The sequence below is a fragment of the Ursus arctos genome, unplaced genomic scaffold (assembly GCF_023065955.2).
Source record: "Ursus arctos isolate Adak ecotype North America unplaced genomic scaffold, UrsArc2.0 scaffold_2, whole genome shotgun sequence".
Classification (NCBI taxonomy): Eukaryota; Metazoa; Chordata; class Mammalia; order Carnivora; family Ursidae; genus Ursus; species Ursus arctos.
The window spans coordinates 864,495-882,167 of record NW_026622874.1 but is presented as its reverse complement, the minus strand read 5'-3'; the positions used below and the strand labels follow the sequence as shown (position 1 = coordinate 882,167).

At 40.5% G+C, this 17,673-nt stretch overlaps 1 protein-coding gene and 1 pseudogene across 3 annotated transcripts in view; both read left to right on the top strand.

Annotated features, from left to right (window-relative positions):
- RGS7 (regulator of G protein signaling 7) overlaps positions 1 to 17,673 on the top strand; it is a 580,289-nt gene that overhangs the window by 444,353 nt on the left and 118,263 nt on the right. The gene's annotated exons all lie outside the window — the stretch shown is intronic.
- On the top strand, positions 11,367 to 11,863 carry LOC113246868 (40S ribosomal protein S15a-like; annotated as a pseudogene).

Below are 17,673 nucleotides of genomic sequence, written 5' to 3'. Positions count from 1 at the left end.
TACTTTGATTTCACAGAAAGGAAAACCGATGCACGCCATCTGTTGGATGGGGCAGGAGAGTGAGAGGAGGAATTGGGCCCTTGGTGCATCTCTGTGCTCACTGGCACCCATTGAGAAGTGCGACGTCCACCACCAGTGTCTTCCGTTGGTGGCCCACTCCACTGCTTCTGTGTTATTTCTTGTTCCCATTGACAGGGCCTCTTCCTGTCTGTTTACAATCTTTGCTTCAACCAAGCTCAGTCTGGGGGCACACCAACTGACTCTTCTTCACACTGGGAAAGTGTACGATGCTTCCCAAGGACCTATGGTGTTTTTCTATTTTACTCTCAGTTGCACAAGAATATTCTGCTGCTCTCCCACCATTCCAAGGCGTGCGTTTCTTTCAGGATGCCCAAAATCTTCCTGCCTGAGCCTACCACACAGCACACAGTCTTTGCAGTATGCTCCTTCTGGATTACTGGGTCTCTATTTGGGAAACAAGGCTGTAATAATACCTTTTGCTTGTTTTTCTCATTGCTTGAAATGGTATTCTAGCACGTCAATTAGCTTTTGCTGTGTAAAGTTGGTGGCTTAAAATAACAGCTATTTTATTTATTAGCTCATAATTCTGGAAGTTCGCTTGGTTGATTTCTGCTGGGCTTTCTTCTGGATCGCAGCCAAGTGGTTGGGTGGATGATCTAGGATTGGGGCATATTTGGTCCTTTGCATCTCATTCTCCCAGCCTCCAGCCTGCTAGCACTGGTATCTTACTATAGTGGTTTTCAGGCTTCCAACCACAACACAAGCTTGCACTCTGCCAAGGCAAGTACCACGGCCAAGTGCAGAACCAGTGTCCTTCCCTAAGGACTGTCCAAGAGGATAGGTGAACAAATTTGGGCGGTTACTGCAAAAGTCTTCCACATCTGTATTTCTTCTGCCTTTCAGATCTTCCTTTCTATGATATGTGTTATTAGCTTTCCACTTGAGTTTACAAAATTTATCCTCCAGAACCTATTCATCATTTATTAGTAAATATGCTTTGTGTCTAATATCATGTCATTAATGATGGATGATATTTTGGGACAATTTTTTTTTAAAGATTTTATTTATTTATTCGACAGAGAGATAGAGACAGCCAGTGAGAGAGGGAACACAAGCAGGGGGAGTGGGAGAGGAAGAAGCAGGCTCATAGCAGAGGAGCCTGATGTGGGGCTCGATCCCATAACGCCGGGATCACACCCTGAGCCGAAGGCAGACACTTAACCGCTGTGCCACCCAGGCGCCCCGATATTTTGGGACAATTTGTCAAAAGGCAAAGATTCGGTGAAGGTTGGCACCCTTTACGAAATGACTTACAGACATTAATAACTTCTTGACATCACCCTGCTCGTTTGTGACCCTTGCTGCCACTCGCTGGAAGAGTTACCATTGCCAAGCTCTTGGAGTGATGCTGACCAAAGCACGGAGTACCTTGAGAGCCTCATTCTAATGAGTGGTTAGGATTTGAAATGAGCCTCGCTATAACTCCAGGATACTTAAAGAGCATTAAGTATGTCTGTGCTCTCTGGTACCCTGCTTGCTTCACCTTTCTCTTTCTTTCTGTTCACCCATGCTTCTTGAGATCCCAGTATTCCTTGACAGGCATCTTGACGTTGGAGTTGAGCCATGGGCTTCGCAGATGTGCTTGAGCTCGAATCTTGATTCAGGCACTTACTGGCTATGGGCATTGGGCAACTTAGTTAATTTCTCTCTCTCTCTCTCTCTTTTTTTCTTCATCAGCAAAATGCTTTTAATACAGTGTTTTGGGAAGCTTAAATGAGTCAGCATTCAAGTGTGCCCAAATCTTGATTTTATTTTTAAATAGGCCAGATTCTTTTAAAACTCTAACATTTTCAAGCACATTTAGCTAAATTGAATTCTTTAAAATGCATGTGATTTTTATACTAGCCTTCAAACACAAACTATTCTATGAAGACTTCGCTCCACAATTCAGCTCCCAGTTGCTTTTCTTTACCATGAATTATTTACATTTGTTACTACTCAATTTGTTGCTCAATTTGCATACATAGTGGCAGAGGACACACATCTTCTCTAGTCACTGACCGAAGGATCAAGATCCAACAGTTCTCAATACTCCCTGATTTTTACTAATGAGAATCCATTGACCTGATACTAAGTTTGTGTTCTCCTAAATAGTTGGGGAAAAGTAAAGAGAAAGAAATTTAAAATGTATGTTTCTTTATCTAAACCACACCCAGTGTGGAAGAAATGATTTAAAGTGCAGATAGAAGAATAAGATTAAGAATGAATATGGATTTATCCAGAATAAAAACTTCAGCTGAATAGTTGCAAAATTTCTTCCTCTTGGAGTATTATCTATTGTAAAAATATCTGGAAAATTGAGATTCAGACAAATCAACCAGATGTTTTGCTTGTACATCATTCAACTGGGTTGAATATCTTGTCACTGAACTAATTAAATCAACTCGTTATGTGCACCATTAGAGTCTGTCATCCATCTCCCAACCCCCCATGAGTCCTCCAGATAAAATGATAAAAATTCTGTTAATGAATATAATAAAACTTTGTTATAAATAGCCTTTGTATCCCATGGTTTGGGTTGGCTTGCTAGAGAAATCAGCCCAAGGAACATGAGGATCTATCAGAAGTGAGAAAGTATAGAATGTCTCCATTATCCTTGATAATGTTTTATACCTGCAAAGTATTTCATGCTGTTCCAAATCATTTTAAATAGATTATTTGATTTGATTTGATAGTATTTGATAACAATATCATGAAGTAGTCATGCAGACATACTCATTTCGCAATTGGAAAGTCAACTGACAAAAACATGAATGTCTAAATCACACAAAAACCTGTTCAAAGAAATAGAACCTTGGTCTCCAGTCTATAGCCTGTGTGTCTTCTCCTTTTGACACAATTATTTCAGGCTTAGATGCTGCTTTTCCTTAAATGGTTGGCGACCATGAGAGGAGCATGGGTCCACCTGCCCAGATGATCCTTTACGCTGTGTCTTTTGGACTAACGTAAATGATTTTCATAGACTTGGTGTTATATTTAGCTCTTGCATCCTGGGCATACCCTTTGTTAGAGCTATTTTCTGCATATTCCAATGTGTATCTATTACAGTCAAAGTAAAAAGAAACCTTTTCTGTGTGCTCTTCATATTGTTTCAAACAACAATCTTGCTTGGGTGGCAGGATGATAGAAGCATTTAGAACACTCTTGCGAATAATCAAGAGCCTTGTGTAAAAAAAAAAAAGCTTATAAAAACACACATTTTATTGTCCATTCTGTAAGCTATCATGTCAATATGAAAGAAATAAAGTGACTCCTTTATTATTTATTGTTCTAATGCTAGTGAACCATTCATTATAGGAAAACATTCTGGGTGTCTAAGACATTGTTTAACATTCTGGTGGTAACATGCAAGACATCATAGACCAGAGCCATCACATAACACCTTTAAGAACATGGATTAGTTTGATCTAGTTCAAGATAATAGTATTACCTAAGCATACACCTTTCAAATGTGCACTTTCTGTTACAAATAAGACTTAAGGAAAACATGAATAAATTCCTCATATCTTTGGGCACCTGCTCCCAAGCCATGTCTCTGCTACTGCGCCAAGCTTCCTAGTTACATACATGAGGAATACTCTGCCGCTCTAATTATTTTCATGTGAGATGAGCAGGAAATACGGTTTCCTTTGTGTATTTGTTTCAGTGTGTTATTAGCTTCTCCTCACAAGAGAGCAGTAATTCCTTTCTACACATCTTCCATTAGCATCCGCATTTTAAAAAATTATTGTATCTTGTGCACTTAATATCCTCAAGAACCTCTCACTTGGTGACCACTGACCCTCGGGAGTGCTCTACCAAGGCAGAAAGTGCGCAAGTCTGCAGATGTTTGCTCCAGGACGCCTCCCATTCAAAGTAATTAAAGCCCAGTCACATCCAGCGCATTGAGACCAGCGGTCTCCTTTAACTTGGTATCTAACCATACTGCTTTATCCATTTATGTATCTATGTATGTATATGTATGTATATATGTTTTGTATTTGCATTTAAATGGTATACTTCATAATGGAACAAGAGACTGCTCTTACCATTTGACTAACGTCACTGTGCAGTTTCTCTACACAATTAAAACTCAAAACCCGCACTATACTGAAAAGTCTTCATAAAGTCCATAAATACAAGTTTTCATTACTGTAACAGGAGTCAGTACTCCCAGTATGTCTGCTATGGTTTCAGCCACCCAGAGGCCATTTTCCTGTTAACAGAAGCCTTTTCTTCTTGGGCTTCTGGCTGCTTTCATATTCCCTCTCTGTGGCTATATTGCCAGTAACAGTGAAAAATAATTATAATGCATTGACATTAATCGGTTCCCTCCAGGTACCATGCTGGATGTTTTCCTCTTGTTTGGTTCTTATAAACAGGAAGGAGACAAGAGAGCTCACCTGTACTGAACACCAGCAATGTGCCAACACCGTGTTGAGAACTTGATATATGTTATTTAGTCTTAAAGAAAAAAGAGAAAGAAACTTCATGAAGTACGTGGTGCATCAGAAAACTAAGTCTCCGACCATGAAGCTACTAAACGATAGAACCACTCTTCAAATCCAGATACACTTGATTTCAAAACATTAACCCTTTCAGATCCAGAGAAGGAGTATCAGTTTCATTTTCCAACTGAGGTCCCTAAGGCTTAGGGCAGAGCTGAGATGTGGAGCCTGGATTCACACCTGGTGTGGGTCAGACATGATGCCAGCGTTTGTGAGAGATTCTGCAGGTGCTGTCTCTCTGGGCCAGTTCCCTCTTTTGGTTTGTACTGGCCAGTACATGCGTCTACAATGCCGGTTCCAGGGTTTTATAATCTTTCCCATTCTTACCTGATTGGCAGATTTTTTTATATACTGCTTACTAGAGTTCCCAACAATTAAGGAAAGTATAAAGACAGCTGGGAATATATTAGAATTGCTGTCTTTTTGCTTGTAAAAATTGAACAAGCAAAATGATGCCAGAGTTCAATGTACTTTTGAATAGTTGTTTAAATTCACTTAGGCACATTTCATATCTCAGCAGAGATTGGTATTTCTATCCTATGCACTAGAAAAAACAAAACAAAAATAAAAACCAAATGGAAAAGCTCAGTTGCCCATTGGCATTGTCTAATTCTTCTAGCAGCTTGTTGACATCTCTGTTCTCTTCTTTTTAGGTCTTCACTGTCTATTTTATTAACCTCTGTGTACACATGTTCCTTTTATAGCCAACTTGAATTTGTTTTTTGTTTTGAGGAAGAAATATAGCATACACATTTTTTAAAAAAGAAGTAGGAGGTTTGGGTGGAAGGAAAGGAAGAAAGGAAGTAAAGAAGGAAAGAAAAGTAGAAAGGATTTTAAAGCTAATAAGGCCTGGAGGATAGGACAGCACTGAAAATAGGCCAGTTCGCCGGGATCGGCCCGCCACTCAGGGAAGGACAGGGAGATGTAGGTGATTATATCCGTTATCCAGAGGGAGCCACAGACCGTTGGGTAAGAGCTGTTCGAAAAGTCAGGCCCTTTTATCTTTTATTAAGATAACAGCACTTTTTATTTCCCAGCTGAAGAATGAGTTAGGATTTTCCCCTCTCTATTTGAGCTGAGAACAAGGCTATTTGTCCTATTCATAAAGTTTTTCTGATTGTTATATCTAAGAATGGCAAGAAATGTTCACAACAGCAGCATAGAGCACATGACAGCAGTGCTCACAGAAGCTTTGTGACCGGAATGTGATCCCACCATGGCATGAATGCGCCTGTCTCTCCACTGCCATTTGGTTGCAAACCATACACAAAGATTACTGCTCTCACAGTAAAAAAAAAAGAAAAAAGAAAGAAAGAAAAAAAAATGGGTCTAAGAAACTCAATATAACATAATATGATTTTTATATTTTGAAAATTCCCCTGTAAGCAAGGAAGACTTTCTGTCTCATAAAACTGAAATGCCTTCTGTGTTTTGCGGTTATGTTATAATTGAAGTGATTGGTATTTCTGAACTATCCAGAATTGCTCCTTTCCGCTGCGCTCGCGAATACCTGGGCTTTGAGGCACACTAGCAAGCATCATCTACACCACGTAGAATTCTGATTAATTCCATTTCATGGAAGGCACACACTCGGACTGTGATTTTGTCATTTTCTAGCGATAATTGCTCTTTTAATTTAAGCCGGTTTTTTGGAAGGGGATCTACCAGACGTCGCTCGCACTTTGATCCTATGGAATAGCCACAAAAAGAGGGGGCGACAGATTTTGAGACTGTCGGGGTGACTTGGCTATTTCAGCACAGCTGACATTTGATTTTTTCCTCTGCTGGGGTTCATGCATGAAAACATCTGTGGTCTGGGTCGTTGTGGGCCTCTTTGTAAGCAGTGATGGACACACACTTGTTCATCACCCTTCTGAGAGCTTCACCGCGGAAGCCTTTAGCCTTGGGTTTGCCCAGCGCTGCCGTGCTTGGCCCTGGTTATTTCCTCGAGGGCCCCTAATCACTGCTCGGCATGTTGTTCACAGACTTTTTGTGGGGGCGGACGTCAGATGTGACACGTAGTTCCTTAGGATGCACCCATTTTTCTTTTTTTTTTCTTTTTTTCTTTTTAATGTTTTTTTATTATATTATGTTAGTCACCATACAGTACATCCCTGGTCTCCGATGTAAGGTTCGATGATTCATTAGTTGAGTATAACACCCAGTGCACCATGCAATACGTGCCCTCCTTACTACCCATCACCGGTCTATCCCATTCCCCCACCCCCTCCCCTCTGAGGTCCTCAGTTTGTTTCTCAGAGTCCATAGTCTCTCATGCTTCATTCCCCCTTCTGATTACCCCCCCTTTCTTTATCCCTTTCTTCCCCTACCGATCATCCTAGTTCTTATGTTCCATAGATGAGAGAAATCGTATGATAATTGTCTTTCTCTGCTTGACTTATTTCACTTAGCATTATCTCCTCCAGTGCCGTCCATGTTGTAGCAAATGTTGAGAACTCGTTCTTTCTGATAGCTGAGTAATATTCCATTGTATATATGGACCACAACTTCTTAATCCAGTCATCTGTTGACGGGCATCTCAGTTCTTTCCACGATTTAGCTATTGTGGACAATGCTGCTATGAACATTGGGGTTCATATGGCCCTTCTCTTCACTACGTCTGTATCTTTGGGGTAAATACCCAGTAGTGCAATGGCTGGGTCATAGGGTAGCTCAATTTTTAACTTTTTAAGGGACCTCCACACTGTTTTCCAGAGTGGCTGTACCAACTTGCATTCTCACCAACAATGTAGGAGGGATCCCCTTTCTCCACACCCTCTCCAGCAATTGTTGTTTCTTGCCTTGTCAATTTTTGCCATTCTAACTGGCATAAGGTGGTATATTCGTGTGGTTTTGATTTGACCCATTTTTCTTAACACGTTTTTATTTATAAAAACCATTATAAACCCACTGTAGGTAATCTGGGAAATATAAGGTGGAGAATAAGAAGCATTCATAAAAAGCACTCAGATAGCCACAGTTAAATTCTAGCATATCTTCCCAGTCTTTGAAGGTGTGAGCTCTCACTGGCTTTGTTTTTGGAGCTAGTCCCACTCCATGTCTTCCCCTCCCCATATCCGGTAGTTTTCCTGGGCCGCTCCTGAGGTGTCTCATGTCCCTTCCCCCCACCTACTTGTGGGGCCCTCCTCCTTGCCAGAGCCTCACTGCCCTTCAGAGATGGTAGTGCTCCAGAACAATGACCGTCTGCTCCCGTCACTTTGACCCCAGCCCAGGGCACCACTCCGACCTGGGTGCTGGGAAGCCTGTACCTCTTCACGGACTTCCACTTCCATCTCCCAAACTCACTTTTCTCAAGATGTCTTTGAGCCCCACAGTGAGTAGAAGGAAAATACATCACAGAGAGTAACTGTTACCCCTTCTCAGTCCAGATCTGTCTGTGCGTCCTTTAGAAGCTGTTTTCTTGTTGCCCTCTTCACATCTAAGGACAGTGGCCAGCATCCCTGACATTGAGAATGTTTCAGGCATATTCAGGCCCAGCGTCTGGGCTTAATTGATTCCTAGGGTACAGTTTCCTTCATCTTACTGTTGGCCGCAGTTTCTGAATTCTCATATCTGACTCCAGGACTGACCTCCTCTAAGGATATGTTTGAGGACTGACCTCTTTCAAGGGCGTGTTGACATAACACCACCCCTGCTGACAGGCCTGGACTGTGGCTCCACTGTGACATGACGGTCTGACTTCAGGACATTTCACAGGGTCTGGGGCACATAGTCACTAGAATGTGAGGTGTGTGAGTAGAAGGTTTGCATTTTGTCTTCGCCCTCTGGCACATAGTGGGCATTTAAATATTATTGAATTGAATATTTTTAACAAAGAGAATAGTAATGTAATAAATAGGCTGTTTTTATCTTTTATCTTTCATATTTCAGAATTCATGGTTCACACTCTAGTTGGAGGTTCACCTCGAAGTGGAAAACCATAGGTTCCCATGACCCTCCATGACATCCTGAGTGTTCAGTTCTCAAACAGAAAGTGAAACTTCCCAGGGTTATCAATTCATAGGTTTCAAATAATATATTTTTCTCTAAGTCAAGTCAAGGATAGATATTATCCAACCACAGCTCTAATGTTCTGAAACAGCCTAAGGAGTTTGCTTCCATGGAAAAAATGAGTTTTATGAGCAAATAGTAGCTCCTATTAGAAACAAAACATGATTTATTGGCTGAAATATTATAGCACACTGGAAAACCCTAGTAAAGGCATAGCAAGGATAATAGAGTCTCATAAAAATCATAAAAAGACAAATTTATCATTTGAACATTTATCTGTAGCCTGAAATGATATTATATTAAGTGAAATAACTGCTTTAGGTTATGCTTTGATTTTTTTTTCCTGACAATTTTTCAATAAATGTAAAGCCATTGGAAAGTATCCTGACACCCTGCAGATATCCTATCTTTTCTAACATGATTCAAGGTCGGACCACTTGCTTCCAGCTTAGAAAAGTAGCTGTTGTAGACATTTCTTTTCCTATAGTATAGGGAGAGAAAGTAGGTCAGCTTTTCTGGAATGACACTTTTATGTTGGCCAATAGCAGGAGATAAGGTGAAGGTGTTGGGTGGTTGGGCTTGCAAAGCCCTGAATTGCTCTTCTGAGACATTTCTGCTCAATCTGGTAAACGATGATCGGCCATCAGGAAGGAGAATATCCTGTCCCTGTACAAATAGGTAAATTACCATTGCGTTGTTGCCTTTATATAAACATGAACCCTAAATTTTATTAATGTTTTCCGGCTCCCATCTGGGCCCCCAAATATGATAAATAGGCCTAATTTACTAACATATGGGCAATGGTAGCCTAGTAAGCTTTTGGTCCCTGATGCAGTACCACAAACAGGAAAAAATTATTGAAAGTATGAAAGACTTTTAAATCCAGGGCCTTACCCTGCCTTTAACCACACCCCAACTGTTCCATCCAGCCTCTTACAAGAGAAATAAGAGCAGAGAGTTGGGTATGAGTGTCTGGCAGCTGGGGGCCCCTCCTCGCTGGCATTGCTGAGATGGAGGACCTCATGTAACTCCTTCTCATGCCTCTGCTCTTTGTCCACCTGCCTGCAGATTCTGTCAGATGTTCACACGCATTGCGTATTCACTCACTTGAGGACAGGTCTTCCAGGGGCTGCCACTGAAAGTTAAATAAGGCTGTGAGGTTGGGAATACCTCTGTAACTAGTACGGAGACGTTTGAGCAAACAATGGATTTTAGGCACACCATCTCACAGGAAAAGGTGCACACAAATTGACAGGGATGTAGACAGTTTAAAAATAGAGTGGGGCAGAAGTGTAGCTATGGCTTAGATTATATCATACAAATGATGCAAAAGTCTCCCATCGTTTTAAACAGGGCTTCTGTGGAATGTTATATTCTATGAGTAATGAGGAAGGTAGAAACCCAGACTTCTCCCTGTGATGTGATGCTGTCATAATACAGAAACCAGGCTTGCAGATAGGGTCATTCATGCATTTAATAATTACATACATGCAAAATGTGCTGGTCCTGCAGTGCTGATCAGTATACCCATACGGCCCCTCTCACAGGCAAGACAGCCATCTGAGGAATCATTATACCAACAGCAAAACAGTCAGCCACTTCAACCGCACAAATGCTTCCAATTTTCCCTCAGCTTGTCCGTCCAGTAATCCACTGACAGCGTCTAATCCCTGGTCAGTCTCACTATGTTCCTGTCTCTACCTGAAATTGTGCACACATTATAGAGAAGTTACTCAATGCTCTAGATCATTGCCCCCAAGATGTCACAGTTTCCAACTCCAGTCAGGCCTTCAGGGTCTCCTGGCAATCGTGTTTTCCTGGTCATAGCTCCTATGCAGGGGGGGAGATTATTCAGTGCCCTCATTTTCCTGAAGTCTCCTGACAGACACATTCTCTGTCACCCTCAGCGTCAGACCATAACTTCTTAGAGAAAATATAAATCAAAGAGGAAATTTGTCCACGTTCTGACTCTTTGTGCCTCACAAAACCATGACAGTGTCTACGGCCATCCTCGCATCCTTTCCCATCTGGGTCAGGCTTCCTGTCCTTACTACCCTGACCTTTTGTAGCACCTCAGGGTTCCTACTCCTCTTGTCTGTGCTGAACTACCGTATAGTTACCAGTTTATTCTCCACCATGGTTTTCCACCACAAAACACTCCTGTATTGATAGGTGGTCTATCCTAGCCACTGTCCTCTCTCTTAGTTTTACAAACGCAGTTGTACTTTCTGTCTCTAATCCTTATCTCTATAATTCCTCTCTCAATTCACTGATATCTTGCTTGCGTCCTCCATTTATAATCTGAAACTTTATTTAGTACAGCCAGTTAATATTCTTCATTACAAAATTCAGTGATCATTTCTCTGTCCTTAATCTGACCTCATGTAGCATTTTTCATTCGTTCATGTCTTCCTACGCCATCCTCTGGTTTCAGCTAAAATTTTCTCACAGTCCAACTTAGTATTCTTCACAGATTTCTCTACTTGCCTTTTTACTGTCAGGGTTTTTGAGACCCAAACACGGCTTTCTCATTTATTGGCTCTCTTCAGGCCACGTACTTCTTTATTTTATTCACGACTGGTGTGAATACTCATCTAGAATTCCTTCCGAGTTCCTGGTCTATAGATCCAACTATCTTGTAGAGATTTTTCACTTGGAGCTTTAACAGGCATTTCATTTACTCAACAAATCAAAATTGACTTCATCGTTTTATCCCCAAATCTGTGTAGACTTCTCCTTTTAAATATCTTTCCACTGCTCTTTCTGCCATCTTTCCCTGCTGCCATGATGGGCCACGTGAATGTCTTGGCAAATGCTCTCAAGGTCATTCACAATGCCGAAAAGAGAGGCAAATGCCAGGTTCTTATTAGGCCATGCTCCAAGGTCATCGTCCAGTTTCAACTGTGATGATGAAACGTGGTTACATTGGTGAATTTGAGATCGTTGATGATCATAGAGCTGGGAAAATTGTTGTGAACCCATAGGCAGGTTAAGCAAGTATGGAGTGATCAGCCCCAGATTTGATTTACAACTCAGAGATCTAGAAAAATGGCAGAACAATCTGCTTCTATCTTGCCAGTTTGGTTTCATTGGACTAACAACCTCACCTGGCATCATGGACCATGAGGAAGCAAGGACAAAAACACACAGGAGGGAAAATCCTAGGATACAATACATATGTGCAAATAAAATGCCTCAATGAGGGGAAAAAAAGAAGGTCTCCGCACCTTACTCCAACCACAGTCTCATCTCACTGGGAACAACCACAGTCTTCTAACTCATAGCCCTTCTTCTTTCTCCCACACCCATATATTCATGTCACCTGTCTAAAATGACCTTTCTAAAACTCCATCTGAGCATGTCTCTTTGGCGATTTCATAACCCTAATAGATTCCCCCATTGCCCATGGGATAAAGTCCAAACGTTTTAGCTTGACTGTGAAACCTGTTTGGGTGTGGCTGTTTGCCGCTGCGTCTGCAGCCCAGAACTCCCTGCCTCACAGCGCGCCTCGCAGCCAGATTGCTGGCTCTTTGTTAAATGACGCTATCCTCTGGGTCACAAGCGTTTCCACGTGCTGTTTTCTTTGCTTGCAGCCTCCTCTTTGCTTCATAGCTCCTGTCTTTATTTAGGATTTAAGTTATGTGTTAACTCCTTTAGAAAACTTTCCTGGCCTCCCAAGATTGGATTGGATGTCTTTCTAGTGTGTTTCTAGAAGACTGCGCTTACCTCATTGAAATTCTTATTACATGGTGTGGTTGAGTGCCCTTTTATCTGCCTATTTTGCCTATTAAATAGACTACACACTTCTTAAAGAAAGTGCTGGCACCTTTCTTTGGTACTTTTCCCATGTGTTGAATAAATGAATGAATGACCTGTACATTTGGAAATCAAAGCTTTGAAATTAGATGAACTTGCCAAAGAAGAAAGCATATAAAAAGAGTAAAGGCAAAGGGGAGCCTTAGCAAAGACAGATTTTCAGGAGACTTCCTCACTGTAAAGTTTGGGAGGACAACGGCAGAGAAGAGTTCGGGAGCTGGTGGGAAAGACAGCAAAGTAGAGGGCATCAAACAGAGGGTCTCAGGAAGAGATTCATCAGTGGCTTGTTAAAGAGAGAAGACTGAGAGCGAGGGGAAGGTGCAGCACTTTTGTGGTAGGAAGTCATTGCAACCTTTCTGAGCAGAATGAGTAAAGCTTTTGGTTCAGAAGACAGAGCACAGGGAGCTAGCGACTTCTTCGCGTCCTGTCATCACAAGGAACCCTTCAAATTTAAAGTTAGATAGCGCGTGCCAGTAGGTAGCGTGGCACTCGCCAAATTCCTGGTCTGTGTCTGGTATGTTTGGGCACCTCGGTTGTTGGAACAGCAGTTTTCATTCAAAGTAAGTGAAAATAAATGTGAGCATAATAACAGCAAAAAATGTTTGCACCCTTTAAATTGGAATGCTGATTTCTGCATAGAAGAGATGGCACTCCTGTGACTTCACTAAAGTGCATCCGATTGACTCTTTTTTATTACATTTTTAATTTTAATTCCAGTCTAGTTAACATACAGCGTTATATTAGTTCCGGGCGTACAATATAGTGATTCAGCAGTTCTGTACATTCCTCAGTGCTCATCACGGCAAGTGCGCTCTTTAATTCCCATCACCTGTTTCCCCATCCCCCGTCCAGCTCCCCTCTGGTGACCAATGGTGTGTTCTCTAGAGTTCAGGGTCTGTTGCTTGGTTTCTCTCTCTCTCTTTCACTCTCTCTCTTTCCTTCACTCATTTGTTTTGTTTCTTAAATTCCACATACGAGTGACATCATGTGATCATTGTCTTTCTCCGACTGACTTATTTCACTTAGCAGAATGCCCTCTAGTTCCATCCACGTTATTGCAAATGGCAAGATTTCATTCTTTTTTTTTTTAGATTTCATTCTTTTTCATGACTTAATTACACACACGCACACACACACACACACACACACACACCCCACATCTTCTTTATCCTTCATCTATTGATGGACACTTGGGCTGCTTCCATATCTTGGCCGTGGTAAATAATGCTGCTGTGAACAGTGGTTCATGTATCCCTTTGAATTAGTGTTTTCATATTTCACGGTTGGGTACCCAATAGTGTGATCGTTGGGTTGTAGGGTTTACATTTAGCTTTTTGAGGAACCTCCGTATTGTTTGCCACAGTGGCTGCATTCCCACCAACAGTGCAAGAGGGTTCCTTTTTTCCACATCCTCCCCAACATTTGTTTTTGTGTTTTTGATTTTAGCCATCTGACCGATGTGAGGTGATAGCTTATTAATAACAGTAAATTTCTACTGAAAGCTGAAACGAGCTCCTGACTTGGAATAGATTCTTTTGCTCTAAGGCGACAGAATGATGGTGGTGTTCATCCATACGTCTGACCTGGGCCGCACGCTGATGTTGCTGTTGTATTATCTCAAAGAAAGGAGGAGGTGGTAGAGAAGATTAAAAAGGGAAACAAATATTACTGTGAAGCCTTTATTTCTCCGATACAGTATGTTTCCCTGCCAATGCATACTTGTTAATTTTTAAAAAGGTGATATTTTAATATCATTGATACTATTTTTAACCAACTTTGTTCTCTTCTTATTAAAGTTGGCTGTATTTACATATGCCTTATTTTACTATTTTTACTACTTCCACGATTTTAATCAATAAAAACTAAATTCAAGTAATAAGTTCTATTATTAATTATTTAATGCAAATTTCTGGAAAAAATAAACATTTCTGGAAGCAACCATTTGTTATTTGTAGCTTTTGTCTCTTTTCTCCCAATTTCAAAATTTATCTTAATCAAATTCAAATTCTGAACATGCTAAAGAATTAATATGATTAAAATGGATTCTACCATTCAACATATCTTTATTCATAACCTCACTTCATAGACCATTCCAGTCAGACATTTTTGTAATTAGACTGAAGTCTTTACTAACATTTTTTCATGTGAATAAAATATATTTGCATTATTTAGCATAGTTAAGTCTCAAGCTGTGTTGCTTTTATAAAGTTTTCACATTCAGAATTTGTTTCAGTTCCTTTCTTCTAAAACTGCATTTTCAGTTCACTGTTAGGGAATGCAGAATCGCTTCCTGTGGGCAAAATTAAGGGACTGGCCCATTTATGTCATTGCTGGAGGGATGGGTAAGGCCGCAAGTTCCAGGAGTCTCACCTCAAATGCCATTAGTCTCCTGAGTTTTTTACTTGATTTTTAAAAGTTAGGGTCAAAGATTTCTGGAAGGAAAATAAATTGAGTTTAGCCATTTTCTATTCCAAATGTATGTAGCCATGTACTCTAATGTAAAATATGGACTGGTGGGTTGAAATAACTTTTGTGCTCACACTAGGTATTAATTAAAAACAGAGAAGATGATATTTGAAGTTTTTCTATCCTCTGTTGTTTTCAAAACTTAATAAATTCTCAAGGTTTCTTAAGCACTGTGATTTTTATTTTTTTTATTTTTATTTTTTTAAAGATTTTATTTATTTATTTGACAGAGACAGAGACAGCCAGCGAGAGAGGGAACACAAGCAGGGGGAGTGGGAGAGGAAGAAGCAGGCTCATAGCGGAGGAGCCTGATGTGGGGCTCGATCCGACAACGCTGGGATAACACCCTGAGCCGAAGGCAGATGCTTAACTGCTGTGCCACCCGGGCGCCCCAGCACTGTGATTTTTAGATACAAAATAACAAGTTGAAAACCCTTTCATACAGATTACATACTTTCTTCTTATTTATTCTTAGAGCAACTATTAGATGTGTGGCTTCAATCAAGACATTGATTTTTAATTTAGTCTTTTAAAAGCAATATATCAGCCCCTGAAATGCAAGCTTTAATCATATTTATTATCAGAGCGAAGTGGGCATTTGTTATAAATATCAAAGAAATACTCAAAAATAAATAGTTTTTAAAGTTAAACTCACTTTCCCTTACTTTATTTTCAATACAAATGATGTATTCCACAGGTAGCAGGTGTAAAGTGCATGACCAGGGAAACAAAAAGTTTAAGCAGAGTGCCTATCCTTCAGGATCCTTATGAAATAATAGGAAAGACGAAGACCAGAGCACAATTAGTTACAATAAAAGATATCAGGCATTGGGAGCTCAGTGGAGGGAAGGCCCACTCGTGGGGGAATTAGAAAGGCCTTCGTAAGGGAAGCCTCTATTTGAGTGGACTTTGGGAATTGCATCTAATTTTAGCTGGTAAAGGTAAGCAAGGAGGCTTTTCTCGATGTAATAAATTCTAGAGTAAAGGCGCAGAGGCGAGAACCAGCCTGCTCCAGGTCATCTAGTTTAACTGCGAGAATGAGTGAACGTAGTGTAAAGGCAGGGCTGGGGCAGGAGGAGCTAAGGAGCAAGTTTCCTGTAGAGGAGGGATGAAACTTGTCCCAAGGACATCATTAAGGAATGCGCTGGGTGATGGGGAGACCTTGGAACCTTTGAATAGATTTCAGTTGCAAAGTAACAAAACAATAGCCACATTTGTTTGTTTCTCCATAGTTACAAATACTATGTTAAATAACTTTAGCGGCATTATCTTTGATCCTTAGAACAAATACAGGGTTAAGAGTTTGTTCTTTAGAAGATCAAAGGCCAATACTGTGGAACATAGATTAGAAGACAGCCAGCCCGGAAGCCCTTCGGGGAGGTGTCCAATTGTCTTTCATCTCTTTTTCTATTGCCTTTATTCAGGGAGCTTGAAAACAATTTAAACTCTCCCACATTATTGAATGAAATTCCATTGATTGTTGTCTGCCCTTTCTTCCAGTCCCGGTTCCCTTGTGATTAATGCCTTCCACTGGTATGACACATTTGTCACAACTAATGAACCAATATTGATACATGATCAACTAAAGTCTATATTTTATTCGGATTTTCTTTCCTTTTTAACTAATGTCCTTCTTCTGGCCCAGGATCCCATCCAGGTTATCACATTACCTTTAGTTGTCATGTCTTGGTAACCATCTCTAGATCATGAGAATCTCTCAGACTCTCCTGTTTCTTATGACCTTGACAGTTTTGAGTAATGGTCAGGCGTTGTATAAACTGTCCCTGAATTGGAGTTTGTTTGATGTTTTGTTTTTTCTTTTCTTTTGTTTTGTTCTGCATGATTAGACCGGGATTTTAGGTTTGGGGGAGGAAAACCACAGAGATAAAATGTCATTTTCATCACATCAGACAACGATTGCTCCATTTACCATCCCTATTGTTTTGCCTTTTCCAGAATGTCATATGAACGGAGTCGTAGAGTCTGTAACCTTTTTACACTGGATCCTTTCAGTTAGTAATATGCACTTAAGGGTACACATACTAGTGGGTGGATGCCAAAGGGACACGGGAGCCAAATGAAAGAGTTCCCAATGGCCAGAGACGGAACAGGTTTTGCAACAAAATAAATTAAGTAGCATTGGATTATATCTTAAAGTATAAAAACTACATCCATAGGTTCATGCTGATATAAATGAATGATTGGATACATAAATAAGGGGTGTATAAACAAAGCTTCCCCTGCCAAGAAATGCCAAATAATTTATGTATATATTTTATCCTGAATGAGGTGAAGCATGACTCCTTACTCTTTTAAGTTTGGGCTACATTCAGTAACTTCTTTCCAAAGAACAGTATGAGGTGGGGGAGGTCACTTTACGGTGAGCTGTACGTCATCAGTGATAACGTCTGTGTCTAGGTTCATTGGGTTTCTTTTTACACAACAATTGGTTATGTAAGAGAAAAAATAATGCTGGGAAAAAAGTATCCTTTTTTCCTATTAAATACCCTTTGCACCTTTGTCTAAGATCAATTGCCTGGGTCTATTTCTGGGCTCTGTATTCTGTTCTGGTCATCTGTTTGTCTGTTCTTTCACCAATACTGTACTATCTTTATTACTATAGCTTTAAAGTAAATCTTGAAGTCATATACTGTGAATCTTCCAACTTCGTTTTTATTCTTTAGTGCCATGTTGGTTATTATGGGTCTTTTGCCTTTCCATATGAACTCTGGAATCCTTCTTTTTATTATTCAAATTCAGTTAGCCAACATATCATACATTCTATCGGTATCTACAAAACAGCTTGCTGGGA